Genomic DNA, 12782 nt, shown 5'->3' with positions numbered 1-12782 from the left:
AAAATAAAAAGAAGGAAGTAATATGAAAGCCAAGATACATCATTTTAAAATGTCCTTTTAAGCTTTTTACATGCTAATATTTTTATTAAATCATAGATTATATCTTTTAAAATATAACTCATCTTTCATTCCTAACCCATTATCCTCCTAACTCCTTTCTTAAACTTCAGAATTTATCTATTTGTACTTTTGGAAGCTACAGATCTTTTGGGAGATCTATTTACTGGCTGTTTTAGTCCTTTGTCTGAGAAATCGGCTTCTTCCCAGTAGAATTTTCTTAAGGAATTTTGCCAAAGGAACCACACCATAGTGTAGTAACTAGTCAGACAATTATTCTAGGAAAATTCTCTGTGAATATTTGTCAGACAGGATAGAATTTAATAAATTTTGTTAAACCCCAAAGAGAAGAATAAAAAAGACATTAGGGAATAAAAAAGGGTGAGGCACCAAAAAGAATTGCCCCACACTAAGAAAGGAGTAGTCAAGCACCAATGAAAGGGGCAAAGAACCATGCTTCCACTACCCCTTTTTAATGTCCACTACCTGGACAGGAATTTTGTTCTATTCTCACCATGTTTCTCCATGGATTTGCAGCCTTGTTTGCCAATGTAAAAATTTTAATAAGTCAAATAAATAAACAAATGCCTTTCCTAGAAGATGTTGACTTGATTAGTCATGACATACAAAGTCCTGCACATGTGGTATATTTGACCCTTTCGAAAAAATATGCCAGTGAAATCTACCTTTACAATGGAGTTCTGGGATGGAGCTGTAGAATAAGTACTAGGGTACTAACTACAAGGTTGACAATTCAAACCCACCAACTGCTTCTTGGAAACCCAATACCAACCAATTCAAGTGCATGTAACAACAATAACAACAGCTTTTTGTTGATGTGGGTTAATACGCTGGACTGCAAGGTTGGTTTGAACCACAAGGTAGGTGGTTCAAATTCACCAACCACTGCTCAGAAATCCTATACAGGGTCACTGTGAGTCAGAAATAACATGACAGTACTTAACAACACAACAATATAAGAGGCAAAACTTTTTGGCTATTCATTCAATTATTTTTTAGCATAAAAAATATTTCCTTTACATGAATTTCTTGCTTTTAAGAGTTTTAAAATTTGAAAAATAACTTCAATCCTCATGAAAAATTATAATTATGAATTATAAAGAGCATTAGCACTAAGAGGGAACACAAATTTCCCTAGTTTACAAGTAAGAAAACTAAGATCTAAAAACTAAGACCTACAAAGGTGTTCATGCATTAGTGGCAGGATCACAGCCAGAACTTAAGTGACTGCAGTTCATAGTCCACTATCCTGGTCATCCGATCACCACTTTGAATTCTATTATTATTGGTGCTCCACCACTCACCTGTCAGTTTGTCATACTCTGGTGGCTTCTGTGTTACTGTGATTCGGGAAACTAGGCCACCAGCATTGTAAATACCAGCAGAGTTAATCACAGTGGACAGATTTCAGATGAGCTTTCAGACAAAGATAAACTAGGAAGCAGGAGAGACAGATTACCTCTGAATATTTAGTCACTAGATACCTTATAAATAACAGTGGAACACTGTCAGACAACACTAGAATATTGACTATTGAAACATGATGAAGAGCACCAGAATATTGTCAGATATAGTGCCAGAAGATGAACCCCACAGGTTAGAAGGCACTTAAAATACAACTGGGGAAGAGCTGCCTGCTCAGAGTAGAGTTGACCATGATGTCATGAATGGAGTAAAGCCTTCCAGACCTTCGTTTGCTAACAGACCACAACTCAAAATGAAGAGCAAAAGCTGTAAACATCCATTAACAATTGGAACATGAATGTACAGAGTATGAATTTAGGAAAATTGGAAATTGTCACAAATGACATAAACTTTGATATCTTACGTATCATTGTTGTTGTTGTTCTTAAGTGCTATTGAGTGGGTCCCACCATACAGAACCTGTATATGGCTTCCAAGGAGTAGCTGGTGACTTTAAATCAAACTCAAGCATTTCAGATCAAAATGACTTTTCAGTCCAGCACATTAAAACACAGTGCAAAACAAGGACTTTTGAAATGGGCTGGTATTGTCCATTTTGAATCTAAGAATCACATGGTTTACTATACTGGGAATGACAAAATTGAAGAGGAATGTTGTCACATTCATCATCAGAAAGAACATATCATATCCTGTCTGTGATAGGATAATATCCATACACCTATAAGGAAGAACTAAGGAACTCTGGTAGCATAGTGGTTATGAATCAGGCTGCGAACCGCAAGGTCAACAGTTTGAAACTACCAGTTGTTCAGCGGGAGAAAGATGAGGCTTTCTGCTCCTGTAAAGATTTACAGCCTTGGAAACCCTGTACAGGGTCTCTAGGAGTCAGAACCAACTCCACAGTACATAACAACAACAACAACAATAAGGAAGACCTATAAGTTAATATCACTATTATTCAAATTTGCACACCAGCCACTAAAGACATTGATAAGGAAATTGAAGAATTATACTAATTTCTTCAGTCTAAAATTGTTAAAACATGTAATTAAGGTGTATTAATAATTACTGGTGATTGGAATGCAAAGCTTAGAAACAAAGAGGAAGGATCAGTAATTGGAAAACAGAGCCTTGGTGATGGAAATAATGCTGGAGATCACATGACAGAATTCTGGAAGACCAATGAATTCTTCATCTCAAGTATCTTTTTAAACAACATAAAAGATGACTATACACATGGGCCTCACCAGATGGAATTCAAAGAAATCAAATTGACTACATCTTTGGAAAGAAACAATGGGAAACACCATATCATCAGCCAAAACTAGGCGAGAGGCAGACTTTGGAACAGAGCATCAATTGCTCCTATACAAGTTCAGGCTGAAACTGAATAAAATTAAACAAGTCCGCGAGAGCCAAAATACGATCTTGAACATATCCAGCCTGAATTTAGAGATCATATGAAAAACAGATTTGATTAATTATGCACTAATGAGTGAAGTCCTAAAGAGTTGTGAGATGATATCAAGACCATTATACAAGAAGAAAGCAAAAAGTCATTAAGAAGACAAGAATGAAGGAAAAGACCAAAACAGATGTCAGACGAGACTATGAAACTTGCTTTCCAGTGTAGATGTGCTAAAGAAAATGGACAAATGAGGAGGTAAAAGAGCTAAATAGAAAATTTCAAAGAGTTACTCAAGAGAACAAAGTCAAATATTATAACAAAATGTGCAAAGACCTGGAGTTAGAAAACCAAAAGGGAAGAACACACTCAGTATTTCTAAATCTGAGGGAACTGAAGAAAAAATTCAAGTTTGACTTGAAATATTGAAGAATTAATGTGCTGGACTGCAATGTCAGCAGTTCAAACTCATCAGCCACTCCTTGGAAACCCTATACAGGGCCACTATGGGTCAGAACCGACTCAACAGCACTTAACAAAAACAACAACAATGCAGAAATCATCATCAGAAGATGGATGGAATACACAGTCACTGTACCAAAAAAAAATAATAATAATAATAATAATAAGAGGTCAATGTTCAACCATTTCAAGAGGTAGCATATAATCAAGAGCCAATGATCCTGAAGGAAGAAGTTCAAGGTGCATTGAAGTAATTGACAAAGAACATTGCTCTGGGAATTGATAGACTATAAATTGAATCTCTCAACAAATTGATGTAGCGTTCAAGGCTCTCACTCATCTATGCCAAACTACCTGGCCAACTTACTGGAAGAGATCCATATTTATGCCCATTGCAAAAAGAGATGATCCAACAAAATGCAGAAGTCCATGGGATGATATTACCAGACAATATCACCAGCAAAATTTTGCTAAAAATAATCCAGAAATGACTGCAAATGTATATTGACAGTGAACTGCCAGAGGTTCAAGCCAGATCCAGATGAGGACACAGAATGAGGGATATCATTGCTAATGTCAGCTGGATCTTGGCTGAAAGCAGAGAATACCAGAAAGATGTTTACCTGTACTTTATTTACTATGCAAAGGCCCAAGCCATGGTATTTTCAATTGCCTCATATGCATGTGAAAGTTGGACAATGAATAAGGAAGACCATAGAAGAATTGATGCATTTGAGTTACGGTGTTGGAGTACCATGGACTGTCAAAAGAACAAACAGGTCTCTGTTGAAAGAAGTATAGCCAGAATGTTCTTTGGAAGCTAAGATGTTCAGACTTCATCTCTCAAATTTAGGACATATTTTCAAGAGAAACCAGTTCCTGGAGAATGATATCATGTTTAATAAAGTGGAAGGCTGAAGGAAAATTGGAAGATCCCCAACTATATGGATTGGCACAGTGGCTCAATTGTTAAGTGCCATCGAGTTGGTTCCAACCCATAACAATCCTGTACACGGTTTCCGAGGCTTTAAATCTTTACGGGATCAGAAAGCCTCATCTTTCTCCCGCGGAGCAGCTGGTAGTTTCGAACTGCTGACCTCAAGGTTCACAGCCCGATTCCTAACCACTACGCTACCAGAGCTACCAATGGCCTCAAAGGTAGCAACAATTGTGAAGTTGGTGCAGGACCAGGCAGTGTTTCGTTCTGTTTTGCAGAAGGTCTCTATGAGTTGGTACCAACTCAATGGCACCTAACAACAAATAGTGTTAAGTTCCATTAAGTCAATTCTGACTCATAGCAAACCTGTATAGGGTTTCCGAGAAGCAACTAGTAAATTTAAACCACTCATCTCATGGTTAGCATCCCGGTACTTATCCTACAGCCCAACCCTATTCAATAGGATAGACATACAATGATGATTCATGCAGGCACATTGTTTAAATCATCTCTGCAAAGATAGCACATATAAACTCATGAATAGCAAATGCTACCCTTTCACAGTGAGAAATTTGGTTTATCATAAACAGATTTCACCAATTCAGTACCTTCATTATATTTTATTTTTCTATTCAACCATTAAAGTCAAAATCTCTGACCATAATAAACAGCTAAAATAGTAGCCTGCTATAGAAAGTAGATGGTAAAATAATTCTCCAAATTAATCTTTATAAAACTGGCTTACAATGAAATAAATTACAGAGCATAAAACTATGTGATATGATCCTAAAATGTGCATTCCTAAACAAGCACTTGACTTGAGAAGTCAATTTTTATTGCTACAATTTTTCCTGAATTGCTATCATTTCATAGAAGGTCTAAATAGGAAGAAATTTCAGGTCAGCTTTCTTATAAAATATATCTGAATTCTGTGGTTGAAATAGAGAAAATTATACTGACATTAACCTAAGTGACATAAAATACCAAGAAATTCAGAATTGATTGGAAATGGCAATGCTTGAGCATTTTTCAAAGTTACTAATGAATACCACACTGCCGCCTGTGTAAACAATAGGCTCAGAAAAGTGGCCTTCACATTTAAACATGTAGCAAACGAGAACTTTCCCTTGAAAAGACAGCTGTTTGAGTAACCACTCAAAAATTGCTGACTATGGACTAGAAATCGAAAGTAAAGAAGGCGGTAAGAAACTCTGAGGGTAGGCATGGGGAACACCAAAATCAAAACCACAGCCTCTGCACTCAAGTTGTCTGAGTTCTAGGTGATAGGCAGAAATTTGAATGTTATGCCCAAGGTGACAGGCATCATGCTATCCTTTGAGAGTTACTATAAATTGGAACTAACTCTCAGGAGTCTTAAGGTAAAGTCTAGTATTCGAAGGTCTTGAAAAATAATCTTTCATTCTAATACCTTGTTCATGCTGGATTCTCTATCTCATAGCCATTCTTCTAATCTGCATGGTCCAAATGTTAAATAGAATCCTTAGTCCTTGTTTTTCATTGAAATGTCATTCACAGAGGCATGCGTGTTTGAGGATTTGTGTCAACAGGAGAAGCTCTGCCACATCGAAAATCAAATATGAAAGAACTTGATCATGGAACAATAGGGCTGTCTATGAACTAAAATTATGTTGACCACGTTTCTCCACTTTTCCTTTCTATTTCACACCCCACTCCTTTCCTCTCTTCTCTGTTTTTTTTTTTTTTTCTCTAGCCTCTAAAGTCCCAGTTCTTCTTAAACTCTTCAAGTAGTTTATTATTTTTTTCATTGACTCATTTGATAGTTTATTTCAGAATCCCACCCTCATTTCTTAAACAATACCTATTAGGTATTGTCATTAGGTATGGTTATTAGGCAAGGAGCTCTGGTAGCATAGTGGTTACAAATCGGGCTGCAAACTGCAAGGTCATCAGTTCGAAACTACCAGCTGTTACGTGGGAGAAAGATGAGGCTTTCTGCTCCTGTAAAGATTTACAGACTTGGAAACCCTGAGCAGGGTCGCTATGAGTCAGAACCGACTCCACGGCACAGAACAACATTAGATTATTGTTTTCTAGACAGATATAGCTTCCTTCCTAAGAGGAGTATTCAGGACAGGAATTAAGATAGTAATGTTCTTCCTAGAAGCTCATATAATGCAGCATGATAATTCATATAAAACCAAAGCAATGCACAATACTGCAATTGCAGACAATAAAACAATCGAGACTCTGCTTACATTATTACAACAACTACTTTACTAAGCATGATGCCCTTTGCCAGGTACTGGTCCCTCATGATAACATCTCCAAAGTATGTGAGATAAAGTCTCCCCATCCTTACTTTCAAGGAGCATTCTGACTCCATTTCTTATAAGGCAATTTTTGTTCTTCTTCTTCTGGCAGTCCATGGTACTTTCAATATTCTTTGTCAATGCTTTTATTCAAATGCATCTATTCTTCTATGGTCTTCCTTATTTATTTTCCAATTTTCATAAGCATGTAAGGTGATTAAGAACTCTGTACCATGGTCATCTTTACAGAGATATTTTGCAGCAGATTTGTCTAATGCAATACATCATTTGATTTCTAGACTGCTGCATCCATTAGTGTTGATTATGGATCCAAGTAAAATGAAATCTTTCACAAAGTCAATCTTTAATCTATTTATTATGATGCTACTTATTGGTCTAATTGTAAGAATTTTTGTTTTCTTTACATTGAGATGCAATCCATACTGACTACTCTAGTCTTCTATCTTCATTAGTAAGTATTTTAAGTTCCTTTTGGCTTCCAACAAGTAAGATGGTGTCATATAAATATCACAGTTGATGATGAGTTTTCCTCCAATATTGATGCTACATTCTTCTTCATAAATCCAGCTTTTCAGATTATTTGCTCATTATACAGATTGAATAAGTGTGGTGAGAGAATACAACCCTAGGACACAGGCTTCCCGATTCTAGTGCATTCAGCATCTCCTTGCTCTGTTCTAACAACAGCCTCTTATTTAATGTATAGGTTTATCATGTGCACAATTAAGTGTTCAAGAATTTCCACTCTTCTCAGTGTTTGTTATGATCCACACAGTCGAGTGCCATTGCATATTTAATAAACACAGGTAAACATCTTTCTGGTATTCATTGCTTTTAGCCAAGACCCATCTGATGTCAGCAATGATATCCCTTATTCCATGCCCTCTTCTAAATCCAGCTTAAATTTCTGACATCTGCTTGTCAATGTACTGCAGCAATCATTTTTCTGTTCAGAAATTTCTTACTTGCATGTGATATTAAAGATAATATTCAATGATTACTGCATTCCATTAGGTCGCCTTTCTTTGGGATAGACACAAATACAGAATTCGTCCAATTAGTTGGCCAGATAGTTTTCCAAATTTCTTGGCACAGACCAAAAAGCATCAGTTTGTTAAAATATTGCAATTTGTATTGCAATTCTGTCAATCCCTGGTAGAATTCTTGAATTTTCTCATCGTTGGCCTTCATACTTTGTGCACATGTTAAGTAATAATAGTACTAACTGATATTCCATATGTTGACATATGGATATTCTCTTACTACAGACAGCATTCTAATTCAAGGTAGCTCTTGAAATGCTATTTTTGATGAAGAATGTGATGTCAATCCTTTTAATTTGTCATTCCTGGCAGAATAAACCATACGAATGTCTGATTCAAAATGGCTGATATTGGTCTAGTTCAGCTTACTAATGCCTATGATACCAGTCTTCATATGTTCCACTTCATTCTTGGTGACTTCAGTTTTCCTAGATTCATGCTTAGTACATTCCACATTCTGATTATTAATGGTTGTTTGCAGCTGGTGTTTTTTTTCCTTCTCATTTTTAGTTATGCCCTATCAAGAAAGTCCCACATCATGAAAGTCAACTCTACTTGAAGAGGCAGCTTTTCCTAAAATGTGTCTGGATTGTCTTGCATACTGAGGGGCTTGTCTTCAACCACTACATGTTCCTCTGTTATTCATAAGGTTTTCAGTGACTAACCCTTCAGAAGTGGTCTGAAACCTGTTAATCATGGAAGGCCCTGCTATGATTTAAAGTACCCTTGTCATAATTCGAAGCATCACAGCAACTTATAAAACACCACATTACTATAAACTGAAACATGAGTGGGAACATTAACATAATTGCTTTTGTGTTGTTAAGTGCTGTCAAGTCAGTGCCAGCTCAACACATCATGTAGCTGTTGTTTCTAGGTGCTATCAACTCAGTTCCATTTCATAGTGACCCTAGGCATAACAGAATGAAACATTGTCTTGTCCTGCACTAACCTCACAATTGTTGTTCAATTTGAGCCCATTGCTACTGCCATTGTGCCAATTCATGTCTTTGGGAGTTTTCTTCTTTTTGGCTGACCATTCTCTTTGTTGTTGTTAGATGCCATCAAGTTGTTACCAACTCATAGAGACCTTACGCACAACAGAATAAACACTTTCCAGCCCTGCAGCAAAATCACAGTTGTAGCTACACTTGAACATATTGCTGCTGCAACTGCACCGATCCATCTCATTGGGACTCTTCTTTTTAACTGACCCACCACTTTATCAAGCATGATGTCATTCTCCAGGAACTGGTCCCTTCTGATAATACATCTGATGTAGGAATGATGAAGTCTGGCCATCCTGGTTTCTAAGGAGCATTCTGGCTGTACTTCCTCCAACACAGATTTGTTTGTTCTTTTGGCAGTCCAGAGTATTCTTTATATTCTCCTCATCACCATAATTGAAATGTATCAATTCTTCTACAGTCTTCTTTATTTGCTGTCTAATTTTCACATGCATATGACGGTATTGAATATACCATGACTTGAGTCAAGTGCACCTTAGTCCTCAAATTTACATCTTTGTTCTTGAACATTTTAAAGAGGTCTTGTGCAGCAGATTTGCCTAATGTAATACATCGCTTGATTTCTCCATTTATTTTCCTGTTATTTATTGGTTCAGTTGAAAGGATTTTTGTTTTCCCTACATTGAGGTGTAACCCCAACCAACAGTTGTGGTCTTTGATCTTCATGAGCAAGTACTTTAAGTCCTCTTTGCTTTCAGCAAGGAAGATTGTATCATCTGTATATCCCAGGTTGTAAATGACACTTCCTGCAATCCTGATACCATGTTCTTCATATAATCAACTTTCTCAAATTATCTGCTCAGCATACACATTGAATAAGTATGGTGAAAGAATACAAACCTGGAGCACATCTTTCCTGATTTTAAATCATTCATTGTTCTCCCGTTTCATTCGAAAAACTGTTTCTTGGTCTACATACAGGTTCCTCATGAACACAGTTAAGTGTTCTGGAATACTCATTCTCTGCAATTTTGTCCACAACTTGTCATGATCTACATGATCAAAAGCTATTGCACAGTCAAAACATATTTCTGGTATTCTCTGATTTTACCTAATATCCATCTGACTTCAGCAATGATATCCCTTGTTCTTTGTCCTCATATGAATCTGATTTGAACGTCTGGCAGTTCCCTGTCAATGTACTGATACAGCCATTTTTAAAATACATTTAGCAAAGTTTTACTTGCATGCAGTATTAATGATATTCTCCAATGGTCTTCTTCTGTTGGGTCACTTCTCTTTGGAATGGGCATTAATATGGATCTATCCCAATTAACGGTCACTACTCATCTGTCTGTCATACAGTGGTGGCTTGTGAGTTGCTGTGATTCTGAGGGCTATTCCACCGGTATTTTAAATAACCAGCAGTGTTGCCCATGGTGGACAGGTTTCAGATGAGCTTTTATACAAAGACAGATTAGGAAGAAAGAGTGACAAACTACTTCCGAATCTTTAGTCACTGAAAATCTTATGAATAGCAGAGAAACACTGTCAGATACAGTGCCGGAAAATGAGCCCCTCAGGTTGGAAGGCACTCAAAATGCGACTGGGGAAGAGCTGCCTCCTCAAAGTAGAGTTGACACCAATGGAGTTAAGCTCGTGGAAGAAAAGCCCACAAAACCTTCTTTTGCTGGTGTGGCACAACTCAAAATGAAGAGAAACAGCTGTAAACATCCATTGAAAATCGGAACATAGAATGTACAAAGTATGAATCTGGGAAAATTGGAAGTTGTCAAAAATTAAATAGAATGCATAAGCATTGATATCTTAGGCATTAGTGAACTGAAGTGGACTGGTATTGGCCATTTTGAATCTGACAAATGCATCAATTCTTCTTTGGCTTTCCTTATTTATTGTCCAGTTTTCACATGCATATTGTTGTTAAGTGCTGTCGAGTAGGTTCTGACTCATAGTGACCCCGTATAGGGTTTCTGAGGAGCGGCTGGTGAATTTGAACAGCCAATCTTGTAGATCAAACCAAACTTGTGGTCCAACACATTATCCCACAGTGCTACACCAGGACTCTTCACATGTATATTGTTGTTGTTGTTAGGTGCCGTCGAATCGGTTCCGACCCATAGCGACCCTGTACAGGGTTTCTGAGGCTGTAAATCTTTACGGGAGCAGAAAGCCTTATTTTTCTCCCGTGGAGCGGCTGGTAGTTTCAAACTGCTGACCTTAAGGTTCTCAGCACAATTTGTAACCACTTGAAAAATACCAAGGCTTAGGTTCTGTTACAGTCTTTATTCTTTTCTTTTTTTCTTATGTCTAGCATCCTTTTTGTGCTGTAGTTACTTTTTGAATTATTAGATGTGTTGTTGCTAACTTTGGTTCTTCTTTTTTGATGTATGCTTTCATATTAATTGTCCTCTGAACAATGCTGTTGTCTTCCTGCCTTCATGATTTCTACCATGAAATTAGTGCTTACTTCTATTAGTTCTCCTTTGTAGGTAATTTTTCATATTTCCTGAGCTGCTCTCAGGATTATATTTATTATCTTTGGTTTTGGCAAATTTAGTTATGCTGTATCTTGGTGATATTCTTTTGGAGCCTACCATACTTATGACTTGTATACATATCTTCTTGTCTTTTCCTCTTGTATACATACCTTCTTGTCTTTCATTATATTAGTGAAGTTTACTTTCAACAAACCCTCGAAAATTTGTCACTCCTTTAAAAATTATTATGTCTCTTCCTGTTCTGAAATTCTGGTCCTACACAAGTTATTTCTTGTGATGGTGTCCCACACAATTCTTAGATTTTCTTCATTTCCTTTTTCTGATTGTTCTTTTAACAGACTAATATTAAAAGATTTGCCTTCAATTTTGCTAGTTCTGTCTTATACTGATTCAATACTACTCCTTTGCCCTTTCAAAACATTATCTATCCTTAGTTTTTATTCTATTGTTTTCTGGCTATCTATTTGCTGTTTTTGTATGGCTTGTAATTTTCCATTCGTATTGTCATTTTTTCTTCTGTTGTTTTCTTGAACTTTTCTATACCTTATATTTTCTTTGATTGTCTCTCTATAATTTTCTTGGTATTGTCTTTGTTTTCCAGTTTTCTCTTTTTTATTCTGTTGAAGGGCCCTAAATTTAATTCTTTTGAATTCTTTATTATGTAGTCCCAACACCATTTTTTCCTGAGAAAAGTTGTCTGGCTCTGTGTTTTGGTCACTTGCTTGAGCTACTATGTCATTGTTTTTATGTATGTATGATCTGAGGTTGCCTATTGTCTACAAGACATCATGATGCTATTGTATTTTTAGTTAATTGAATCTTGCTTTGTTTCACCTTGACGTTTTCTTTTTTCCATATATATGTTTGATGGGCAGGTGTGCTATTCTGATTGCTAGTTGGGCAGCACTGAGATGCTTGTCACCTATCTTGGGGTAGAGATTGCAGTGGAAGGGAGTGTGGTAATTAGTCTCTAATCATTCTTTGTGTACAGCAGCTGAGGGCAGGCTGATCTATCAAATAAAATTGAGTAGGCTCAGTATCTCCTAACAGTTGAAAAAAAAAAAAAATGTGGGGTTGAGGAGAAAAAAAAAAGAATAGATAAAAAGAGAAAATAAATGCACAGGAGAGGAAGCAGAAAGAGCTAAGAAGAATGAAAAACAGTAAAAAAGAAAAAATGTAGCACCTTACTATTATAGGTTGGTGCCATAGAGTCAGTACCGAATCATAGTGAACATATGCACAACAAAACAAAACCAGTCTTGAGTCAATCTCACAATTGTTGCCATGCTTGAGCCCATTGATGCTGCCACTTGGGGGTCTTCCTCTTTTTCTCTGACCCTCTACCTTACCAAACATGATATCCTTCTCCAGCAACTCTTCCCTCCTAACAATATGTCCGAAGTATGAGAAACGAAGTTTGGCCATCCCGGCCTCAAAGGAGCACTCTGGCTGCACTTCTTACAACATAGATCTATTGGTTCTTTTGGCAGCCAGTGACACTTACAATATTCTCCTCCAACACCATAACTCAAAAGGATCAATTATTCTATGTCTTCTTTATTCACTGTCCAACTTTCTCATGCATATGAAGTTACTGAAAATACCATGGCTTGGGTCAGGCACACCTTAGTCC

The sequence above is a fragment of the Chrysochloris asiatica genome, unplaced genomic scaffold, assembly GCF_000296735.1.
Source record: "Chrysochloris asiatica unplaced genomic scaffold, ChrAsi1.0 scaffold00233, whole genome shotgun sequence".
NCBI classification, from domain to species: Eukaryota; Metazoa; Chordata; class Mammalia; order Afrosoricida; family Chrysochloridae; genus Chrysochloris; species Chrysochloris asiatica.
The sequence above is the reverse complement of the archived record's forward strand: the minus strand, read 5'-3'. Positions refer to the sequence as shown.